General features: G+C 48.1%; 1 protein-coding gene across 10 annotated transcripts in view; it reads right to left on the reverse strand.

Moving 5' to 3' along the window:
• Positions 1-11,094, reverse strand: part of Tnip1 (TNFAIP3 interacting protein 1) — a 52,407-nt gene that overhangs the window by 39,138 nt on the left and 2,175 nt on the right. For 2 of the 10 annotated variants that reach the window (XM_027427476.2, XM_027427470.2), the window contains exon 1: positions 6,365-6,448. The exons of 6 other annotated variants lie outside the window; for them this stretch is intronic. The gene's annotated coding sequence lies outside the window, so the exon portion shown is untranslated. Of the gene's footprint in view, positions 1-6,364; positions 6,501-11,094 lie in introns of those variants that run through there. 2 more of the 10 variants (XM_027427469.2, XM_027427477.2) reach the window with 2 other exon arrangements.

Raw genomic sequence — 11,094 nt, forward strand, 5'->3', positions numbered from 1 at the left:
GCCTGGTCTACAAGAGCTAATTCCAGGACAGCCTCCAAAGGCACAGAGAAACCCTGTCTCAAAAAACAAAACAACAAAAAACCTTAATGTAAAACCCAAATAGGAGTCACCATAGCTATGAAAGGGCCAGAGAAAGGAAGGCTAAATCATGAAGAGACCCTCAGAAGCTCATCTCAAACAGCAGCAAACAGCCCACAAAAGGAGGAAACCAAATCAACACATGAAGATGCCTCTGGGAACAAAACACAGCAGTGAAAGTGAATGGTCTGGCTTGAACTCTCTCTCATATGCAAGTTGTGTTACAATGGAATGGCTCAGAACACATCTTACAACATACAGAGCAAAGTTACACATTGGTCAAGATGCACACATTTGTATAAAAGTTGAAAGAAACACAAGAGAGGACTGGGGAGAGGGCTCAGTCACAAAAGTGTGTGCCACACGACATGAGTCCCAGAACACATTTAAAGGGGAGGGGGACTAGTGAGATGGCTCAGTGGGTAACGGGGCTTGTTCCCTATACCCAAAGGACGCACACTCACACCACAAGAATACCTGCTCAACTGTGTTCACAGCAGCATTATTCATAATAGCCAGAACCTGGAATCAACCTAGATGCCCCTCAACCAAAGAATGGATAAAGAAAATGTGGTACATTTACACAATGGAGTATTACTCATCGGTAAGAACAATGATATCTTGAAATTTGCAGGCAAATGAATGACACTAGTAAAAGCCATCCTGAGTGAGGTGACCCAGACCCAGAAAGACAAATATGTCCTCACTCGTGAGTGGGTATTAGATGTAAAACAAAGGACAACCAGCTACAGGTCACAACCCCAGAGAACCTGGGTAACAAAAAGGATCCTAAGAGAGACATACATGGATCCACCTAGGAAGGGGACAAAGACAAGATCTCCTGAGTAAACTGGGAGTGTGGGAGGCATGGAGGAGGATGGAAGGGGAGAGGGGAGGAGAGAAGGGGGTAGGGAAAATGTATAGCTCAATTTAAAAAATGGCAAAAATATTTTTTAAAAAGGTGCTTGCTCCCTAAACTGACAACCTGACTTCTCTCTCAGCCCCATGACAGGAGAGAACAGACTCCTTTATAAATTGTCCTCTGAGTCAGGCGTTGGTGGCCCACGACTTTAATCCCAGCACTCAGGAGGCAGAGGCAGGTGGATTTCTGTGAGTTTGAGACCAGCCTGGTCTACAAGAGCTAGTTCCAGGACACCCTCCAAAGCCACAGAGAAACCCTGTCTCGAAAAACAAAACAAAACAAAAAAATTGTCCTCTGACCTTCACACAGACACACAATAAATAAATGTAATAATAAATTTAAAAAGCCAGAAGCCAAGCATGATGGCTCACACCAGCAACTCCAGCATGAATACAAGGTCAGCCCAGAGATGAGAAGGTGGACACAGGTAAATCCCCAGAAGTGATGGGCCAGCCAGTCTAGCCTAATTGGTGAGTCCTAGGCCAAGAGGAGAGAGCCTGTCTCAAAAAATATAGTGACTGGTGGTTAGCGTGGGCTAGCCAGGTAAAGATCAGGGTGGAGGGATCTAGAGCGGGTAGTTATAGAAGAGGTAAAACCAAACTGAGGCCTCTGACTTATAGGTTCCTCTAGCCTACAAAGGCCAGCTCTGGCTTCAGTGACTTCTCATCTCCACCCCCACTCACCTGCCAAGGCTGATGAGGCCTTGGTCTGTCCACCTTTGTGCTCTGCAAAGAAAATGTCCCACAACTCAGGGCTCAGGCAATAGCCTGGGGACAAGGTCAGTGAGGAAAGGCAGCCCTGTGGGGACAGCCATCAGAAAGGAGCCAGCCACTCCTCAACAGTCACCCTTTCCAGTCACTGGGGTGACTGTCCAGTGCAGGTCACGGGAAGAACACAGAGAACTAATTTCCTGCAGCAGCCTGCTGGTCTGGTGGCTGCCAAGGCCTGCCTGTGGCTGGAGACAGGATACCCCTCCCGAGGGCCAAGGTGGACAGCGAGCAGAGGGGCATGCAGATGACATCATCAGGGAGGCACAAGAAGGCCTGGTCCAGCTGGAGCCCACGAGGACTACCCAATCAATGGACAAGGAGGGTTTTCACCATTTGAAGTACTCATTTCATTTGGATTTTTGAGACAGGGTCTGGCCTCACACTGGAAACATTAGCAAAGAATGATCTTGAACTTCTGGCTCTCTCGCCACTACCATCTGAGTGCTGGAATTATGGGTGTTTACCAACACACCTGGTTTATGCAGGACTGGGAATGGAACCAAAGACTTCACTCATGGTAGGTAAGTGCTCAACTAACTGAGCCACATCCTAGGCCCCAATATTTGGGACAGAGCAAAGGACAAGTCATTCAGAGAGCACAGAACACAGGCCAGGAAAGGGTTGGAGATGGGTTATTCAGAAGCCACCTGTGGCTTCAGCTATCAGCATCTCTGGCTGAGATGCCATCAGCCTCAGCAATAACCTCAGCCAGAGAGATCTCCCACCATGCTGCAGGGTGACAATGCCATCCCTTGGAGCTGGGTGAGGAAGCAAGGGGTTACAGCATCCACCTGGTCTACACCAGGAGCTGTCATAGTGGGGTGGAGACTGCACCAGCCTCATGCCCAGCTCTGGCACCTACCAGCTTTGCTGAAAGCCCAGCCATCTGAATGTCAACCGACACTCCCATGCCTGGGATCTTTGGGGATCTTGCCTAGTCCAGCTGACAACTCCCCAGCTAAGCACAGCCTCACTCCATATCTGCCATGTCCATTCTGACCCTACTCTGTACTTCACCATCTTTCCAGGCCTAATCTTAACGTCACCTCCTTCTGGGAGCCCCTCTTAACCAATCAGGTGCCCCCAAATGGCTTCACACCCTAGTTATATCTGCGATAGTTAGCCTTGTTCACTGCCCACTGGCTCCTGATGCTATCAGGAAGAGCTCCCAGCCAGGAGCAGCACTGGAAGGTGAAGCCAGGCCCTTACACATAGGTGTAGGCCCTTACACCTCCCAGCTGAAAGCTCAGAGGAACATCAGAAAACATACCCTCCAGTGATCTATCCCAGAACTCATTCTGTAGACCAGGCTAGTCTTGAACTCAAGAAATCTGCCCTCTCTCTGCCTCCTGAGCTCAGAGAGCAAAAGCCTGCACCACCACACCTTATACTGCTCACAAAAAAAACTTATTTTAGATGGTGATAAATGAATGAAAAAAAGTGGTAATGACAGAAAGTGAAAGGGGGGCTGTTTTGCATAGGAAGAACAGGGAAGGCCCCCTCTGAGAAGGTGACATTTGAGCTGAGTGTGGACAGATAAGGAAAAAACAGCCATGGGAAGGGCTGGGAGCTGTGTTCTGGGCCCTGGGATGGCAGGTGTGAGGGCTCAGCCTTAAGAGCAAGCTAAGCCCACACAGAGCTGGGAAAGAGCAGGTAACATGGCCTACCAAATCACAGTGGGCACAGAAGGGAGCCAGGACCCAGTGGAGGGAGGCAGACAAACAACCTCTCGGGGACACCACCATACTCAAACCAGGTCGGCCTGACCCAGCCAGGACATCCGGGCCAGAGACACAGCAGCACTGGGGGTGAAGGAATGAGTCAGACCCATGGCTTCCTGGGGCCCCAAGGGAGCTTCTATGGGCATTCAGGGACAGGCACCCACCCCCAGCTATACTGTACCCACACTCACGGGATACCCATGTGGAGGGGACAACATGATCATCATATTTAAGTATGCAGACCACTCCCATCTGTTGCTCTCAGAGGAACAAGATTAAATGTGTCCCACAAAGGGCTAGCCCCTAAATATTTTCACAGGATACAGCCACGACAACAGTCCAAGCCAGTGGAAAGGGCCCTTGGGGATGGGGTGTAGCTCAGCTGGTAGAGTGCTTGCCGAGCATGAACAAAGAAGCCCTGGGTTCAATCCCTAGCACACCACATAAACCAGGCATTGTAGAGCATGCCTCTAATCCCAGCACTCAAGTGGATGTAGAAGGATCATAAGTTCAAGGTCATCCTCTGCTACAAGTGAATTCCAGGACAGCCTGGGCTATGAAGACCCTGTTATGAAATAAAACAAAACAACAGAGTTTAGATCTGTCGAGATGGCTCGGTGAGTAAAGGTGTTTGCCACCAAGCCCAACAACCTGAGTTCAAGTCCTAAAACCCACACAGGAGAAGGAAACACCAATTCCACATGGGCATGGGCACCCTGACATGTGTTCACCTCCATATAAGCACAAACAAACAAATGTAAAACTAAAACCCAACAATAACAGAGAGTCAAGCTGAAAACTGATGACTACAAAACCTGAAAACCACTATCAGGATGGTTAGAAAGAATAAATGAGAGCCAGGCATAGTGGAATACTGTAATCCCAGCAGGTAGAAGCAGAGGACCAGGAGTTCAAGGTCATCTTTACAGTGTTCAAAGAGTTCAGCCTAGACTATAAGACTCTCTCTCAAAAAGAGAAAGAAAGGAAGAAAGAGAGAAAGAAAAGAAAGGTTTTTTTACAAGCTCATCTTGTAAGTGTAAAGTTATTAGAATTATCAACATGGATTAGTTTCACAAGAATTTGCTAGGGATACTGAGCCTACTTAGTGTGAGTATCCTCTGTCAAGGACCAAAAAAACTATTCTGAGAGTCCCCTGACTGTCCACTCATGAGTCTGAATTCCCCTCTACCACACCCCTCATTGTTGGTAGCATGAGTAAGAGCTGATCAAATCCCACTTTGACTGACTGTGAAATCAAAATGATGCATCAGGAATCCACACATTTCCCACAATGTCATTCAGCAAGGGGGTGGGGATGGCTACTGCTGAGACTTTTGCTTCATCCACAAAAGTCCCTCCCTCCCTTTTACCAAAACAGTTCCTCACTGACAACACCAAATTCCCACCCACTGCTGGGCAGTGAATACATGCACAGCAAACCACTTCCACACACATGATTTCACACACAGACACAGAAACTTCCCACAGGGAAAAACGCAACACAAAGCATAAAAAATATCCCTCCTTGGGTGGTGGTGGTGCATGCCTTTAATCCCAGCACTTGAGAGGGAGAGGCAGGTGGATCTCTGTGAGTTCGAGGCCAGCCTAGTCTACAGAGTGAGTTCCAGGGCAGCCTCCAAAGCTAGAGAAACCCTGTCTCGAAAAACAAAAACAAACAACAACAACACAACAACAAACTAGCTCTCCTAAATCATTCCCAGAAACTCACTGTATCTACCAAGCACCTGTGTACACAAAGCCTCCCAAGCTGTGCAAAGTGAGCTCAATAAGGGGGGGGGGTGCATTTGGGTTGGAATCCCAACTTTGCAACTCACTAGTTTCCTAATTACAGTCTGCAATTAGCTGGGCGTGGCGGTGCACGTCTTTAATCCCAGCACTCGGAGGCTGAAGCATGAGGATCTCTGAGAGTTCGAAGCCAGCCTGGTCTACAAATCAAGTTCCAGGACACCCAAGGCTACACAAAGAAACCCTGTCTCAAAAACCAATTAAAAAAAATACAATCTGGGCTGGAGAGATGGCTCAGTGGTTAAAAGCACTACCTGTTCTTACAAAGGACCTAGGTTCAATTCCCAGCACCCACATGACAGCTCACAACTGTCTGTAACTCCAGTTCCAGATTTGACACCCTCATACAGGCAAAAAAAAAAAAAAAAAAAAAAAAAATACAATCTGCAAGTTGACTTGTTTATCACTGGTGAGGTGTAGATATAAATTAATATTCATGGAGCATGGTTAGCAAGATAACTAGTAAAGACTCTGGCCACTGAACCTGAGCACCTGAATTCAAACCCAGGCAGGAACCCACAAGGTTTGAAAGGAAAAAAAACGACTCAGGTAAGATATTTGCCCACAACCTTAACCTGCAAACAATAATAAATGATTTTTTAAAAGAAGTTAGAATGAATGTCAGCTGGATAAGTTTCACACTAAAAGTTTAGATCTACAATGGGCTGCACGCCTTTTAACCTCCCCAGAATAAAGCAGGAGAGTCTCTGAGTTCGAGGTCATCCTGTTCTATATAGCGAATTCCAGACCAGACAGTCCTATACACAGTGAGACCTAGTCTCAAAACAAGAAAAGATTATCTGGAAATCGACCAATACGCGAGGCTATGATGATTTTCGTCATTACGATGTCTGCACACCTCTACCCAAACTTTGTTCTTTGGGGGTCCGCAGGCCGGTCCCAGGCGCGCATGCGCGCCCGCCTGGCTCCGCGGGCCGGGAGTCTCCGAAGCCTGATGTCGGAGACGCCGACACCTCACGACTCTGGGACTCCCGCCACTAGCTCTCGCGCCCCGCGCAGGTCCCGGTCTCCTCCCGCCTGCCCATCCCCACGACAGCCCCGCTCACCCTAGGACGAGAGCTTCGGGGCACCGAGCCAGACTCAGCTGCCCTAGGCTCCGGTCGGTACCAGGAAATGCCGGGGCCACGGCACGCCCCTGGGAAAGTCCCCCGGAGACCGACGGGCCATCCATCCAATGGCGCCGCGCGCTGGGCGCCGGGGGTGGGGCCTGCGATGTAAACAGCCGCAGCGACTCCACTGGGTGGAACAGTTCGCCTAGGGGGACCTCAGGGCACTGAGCCTACCTCCCAGGTCCAACCCGGTCCCACCGGAGGCCTATAAGCATCTGTAGCAAAACAAGAGCCCGGTCTGTTCTAGTTCCCAGCTGCAGGACCGGAGGATCCTGTGTTCAAGGCCAGCCTCCGATATATGAGACGAGGTCTCATGTCACCACTAGAAAGAAAGGGGTAGGGGGCCCCATAGACATGAACATACACGATTCTGAAAGGTAGAAAGCCTTGACCTTGGAATAAAGGACAGCTCTTTAAACATGGAGGACAATATGCTTTTTAGGAATAAGACTGAAACATCATTTGTCACTGGAATTGTTGACAGGTCTTCATCTTCTGGACTGGGGACGAGAATCTAGAGGACTAGTTCATACACGCCCCCATTTTACATAAAGAGAGATCTATCAGTGGAGACTGAACAGGCACCTACTTAAGTATATCTTTTCCAAGGACCCTTCCTTTCAGGCTTTGTGTCACCCATGTCTCAGTTACCTCCAAGGAGCTGTCAGGTTTCCAAAACAACATTCTAGGTCCTATTTCTTATGGAAAGAAGCATGCATGTACCTTGACTCTGATGGGAGAAAGACCAGGCACCCCAAAGATGGTAACTTTGCACAATCACCCTCAGGGGAGGCTGCAGGGAGAACTAGGTGGTCCTTTGTTCCATGTATCAATTCCCCAAAGGTCTGTGTCTCTTTAACTCTTTCCCTGTGCTTCCCAATTCACCTCTTCCAGGAATGTTCACTTCCTAAATCTTGTCCTATCTCTTCACTCCTGCCTCTATCCACCACTGATTTTCCTTTAAATCGAAGTCTCCAATGATTTCCATTCCGATTGCATACTGTTTCATAAGATGTTTGACCTCAGAAAGTTGAGTGGTTTCATTCCCACAAATGTCCATAATTCCTACGTAGCCTTTAATCCCTGTGCTTGGGATTTGAGGCCAGCATGGTCTACACGTGATTTCAAGGCCAGACACAGCCATCCGGTAAAACCTCGTCTGGAAACAAACAAACAAAAAACCCTACCATCATCACCACCAATAGAACACACAGGAGCCAGTGAGAAGGGTCAGAGTTTGATAAAGGTGCTTGCTGATTATCCTGAGGACCTGACTTCAATCCCTGGGCCCTACAATGTGGAAGGAGAAAACTGACTCCTGCAAGTAGATGATTCTCTTGAGGTGGGCAGCTGGGGTCTCACCATGTAGTCCCAAACTGGTCTAGACCTCTACATTCTCCTGCCTGAGCTTCAAGTGAGATGATAACTTTGCACAACCACACCCAGAACTTCCTTATCAGTTCCACTCATATATCCTTGTAAGTCTTAGGTTTCATTCCAGGGCACTGCACCATCAGAGCCACTTTGAACCTCAGCATTGCTCAAGGATACGCCCACTGACACAACCAAAACCAGAACCCAGGGCCTTGGTTCCAGGTCCTGTTTGCTTTCTATCCACAGTGCTGTGTTGTCTCCACAGTGTCAGAATGGATCCCTGTCTCTCCTTCCCTGGCCTCAAACTTGCTAGGTAGGTTGACCCCCTTAAACTCCTGATCTTCCTGCCCCCACCTCCCATGTTCTGGGATTGCAGACATGCACACTACTGCCTAGTTTATGTAGAGCAGGAGAAAGAACATAGGGCTTCCAGCACGCTAGGCAATCTACTGAGAGTTACCCCCACCCCTTTCTCACTTTCTTACAGAAGCACAGGCCCCAACCCAGCCTCTTACTACCCAGTGGTCTCTAAACCCCAGGTTCCTTTCTGAAAACAAAAGTGAGGATGATTGAACCTCCCCGTCAGGTGTTTGTGAGGATGAATATGATAAAGACAGAGGCTCAGCACACACTAGCATCTGAGAAATGTTGGCGATGCCCAGATGTGGGTTACATGCATGGATGGATTTCACTGTTAAACCCAGAAATGTAGTCTTCTTTGGTTCCATCCCCCTAGACTTGGGACATGGACCTGGCAGGAGGCAGATGCCCCTTAGCCTGGCATCCTCTGCCACCCCTTAGCCTGGAAGGGAGTTTCCAAGTTGGGAGGTGAGTGACTCAGGCAGGTGGCAACCTCTTACTCTTCTAGAGTGTCAACAAGCACCCTCAAAAAGCCCCACCTGGGAGGAGAACCACACTGCCTTTGTTTTGTTTTGCTTTGTGTTGAAGAAGACAGAGTCCCATCCTTTCTGCCACTCCCTTCTCTACCAGGGAGGCTCCAAAGTAGCCAAGTGCACACTTACAAAAACACACCTTGAAAAGACTATGCACTATTAACTAGCAGAAGCAGGAAGTGGGGGCTGTGGTATAAAAGCATTAAAAGATAACATGAAGGGGCTGGGGAAGGGCTATGGAGCAAGAGCCTTTGCTGCACACGAATAAGGACCTGATGTGAAAATGCAGTACTCATGTTAAAAAGCCAGGTGTGGCTCTGTGTATGCCTAAAACCCCATTGCTGCTGGGGTCGGAGGTGGAGACAAGAGGATTGCTGCGGCTTAGCTGACTACTGGCCTAGCTCCAGTAAGAGACCCTGTGTCAAGGGAACAAGGAACATTATGATAAAGCAGGGTCTATGCTGTCCTCTTTTATCCTTGATGCATGTGTGTACTCCCTCCATCCCAGGAGTATACAACACAGAGAGAGAGAAAGAACATGGAGTGTATGATAGGCATGCACTTTTACACAATTCATCTTCCATCCAGTCTGTGAAAATCAGGTAGATGGATGCTCACTGATGTTCATACACAGCTTCAAGCACCCAGGCCAGGCTCTTAAGCATCATGTCACAATATCTCACCAGCCAGCAGGACACAGAACTCAGCCTCAACAGGATCTTTAGAAATTGTCAAACCCCCAACCCTACTCAAAATAAGTGATGACACTTGCAATGAAATACTAACAAGAGGGAAAAGACAGGGCCATCCTTTGTGGATGGAGCTACACTGAGAGCCAGAGCAAGGCTAGTACTTGCAGCAGGTGTGACCCAGCACCTAGGATCCCCATGGGAGCACCTGCTTTTTTCTTTTTTCTTTTTCTTTTTTTTTTTTTTTTTTTTTTGCTACGCACACCAACTGATGGGAAACACAGCTGCTTGCCTGTGTGTATGTGTGTGAGCCTCAGTGTGTTGAATATGTATACATGTTTGTGTGTGGTTGAGTGTGTGTGTGTGTGTGTGTGTGTGTGTGTGTGTGTGTGTGTGTGTGTGTGAACTCAAATCCTCCACATTACTGATTGAGCTGTCCCCTTACCCCTTCTTTACTTTATTGAGATAGGGTATCATGTAGCCCAGGTTGGCCTCAAAATCATTGTGTAGCGGGAAAGACATTATGTTTTTCCATTTTTTTATGACGCCAGGTCCTGGGTTCTGGGATCCAGCACTACATCTCATTTCTACTCTTCAGGACCCCAGTGAGGCTTTATGTGTGGTAGGCAAGCCCTCTGCCTCCCTAGCTAAGCTTCATTCCTAAGCTGGAAGCAGAATTTTGGATCAAACCAGAAAGAGCCTTACTCTGCTAGAATGAGAGACTTGAGACTTGTCTGGGAAAAGGTGGGAAGGAAGGACTGGGGTAGGAGTAATGAAGCAGTCCTGGATTCCTTCCTGGATCCTTAGCCTGAGGCAACCTCGGAATACAAAACCCTTCAGTGGATTCTAGGTACTTTCTGCTCTTGGGTGTGTGTTTATCAAAAAGAGAGATTTGGGTGATAGTTAATTGAGATAAGGAATGTCAAACATGTGACACTGACTAACAAGGGACTTGAGGGTGCTGGTGGTGATTGCTGAGAAGTAAGGGATGTGGATGAGGAGAGTCCTCGTCTACCATGCACGAGAGCCTGGATTCAGTCACTAGTGCCTCAGAGAACCAAATGTGATGGCACACATTTGTAACCCTGCACTCAAGAGGTGGAGGAAAGAGGAATTAGAAACTCAAGTTCCCGAAGGGCATTGGTGGCACACGACTTTAATCCCAGCACTCAGGAGGCAGAGGCAGAGGCAGGCAGATCTCTGTGAGTTTGAGCCAGCCTGGTCTACAGAGCGAGTGCCAGGATAGGCTCCAAAGCTACACAGAGGAACCCTGTCTCAACAAACAAACAAACAACAACAACAAAAAGAAACTCAAGTTCCTCCTCAGCTCCATAGAAAATTTTGGGCTAGCCTGAGACTCAGCCTGAAAGAAACAAAGAAAGAAAGAGAACGGGAGGGAGGGAGGCAGGGAGGGAGGTAGAGAAAGAAAAGATGGCATGTCAGCTGGAATAGTGCTGGATGCTCCAACTTCCAGCTCTATAGAAGCAGAGGTAGGAGGGCCAAAAATCAAGGCCAGCCTGGGCTATATGAGACTCTAAACTCATAACTCAAAACAGCAACAAGAAGCCCTCCCCATCACACACAAACAAAAACTGTCACCAAATGTAGTCCCATCTCCCCTCAGCCTAAGGTGTTTTTAAACTCTGCTTTCACAGGCTGTAAAGTCTATAGTATTTTTGTGTTCATTTAGCATCTTTTGCATTTATTTATT

This window comes from Cricetulus griseus, chromosome 7 (assembly GCF_003668045.3).
Source record: "Cricetulus griseus strain 17A/GY chromosome 7, alternate assembly CriGri-PICRH-1.0, whole genome shotgun sequence".
NCBI lineage: Eukaryota > Metazoa > Chordata > Mammalia > Rodentia > Cricetidae > Cricetulus > Cricetulus griseus.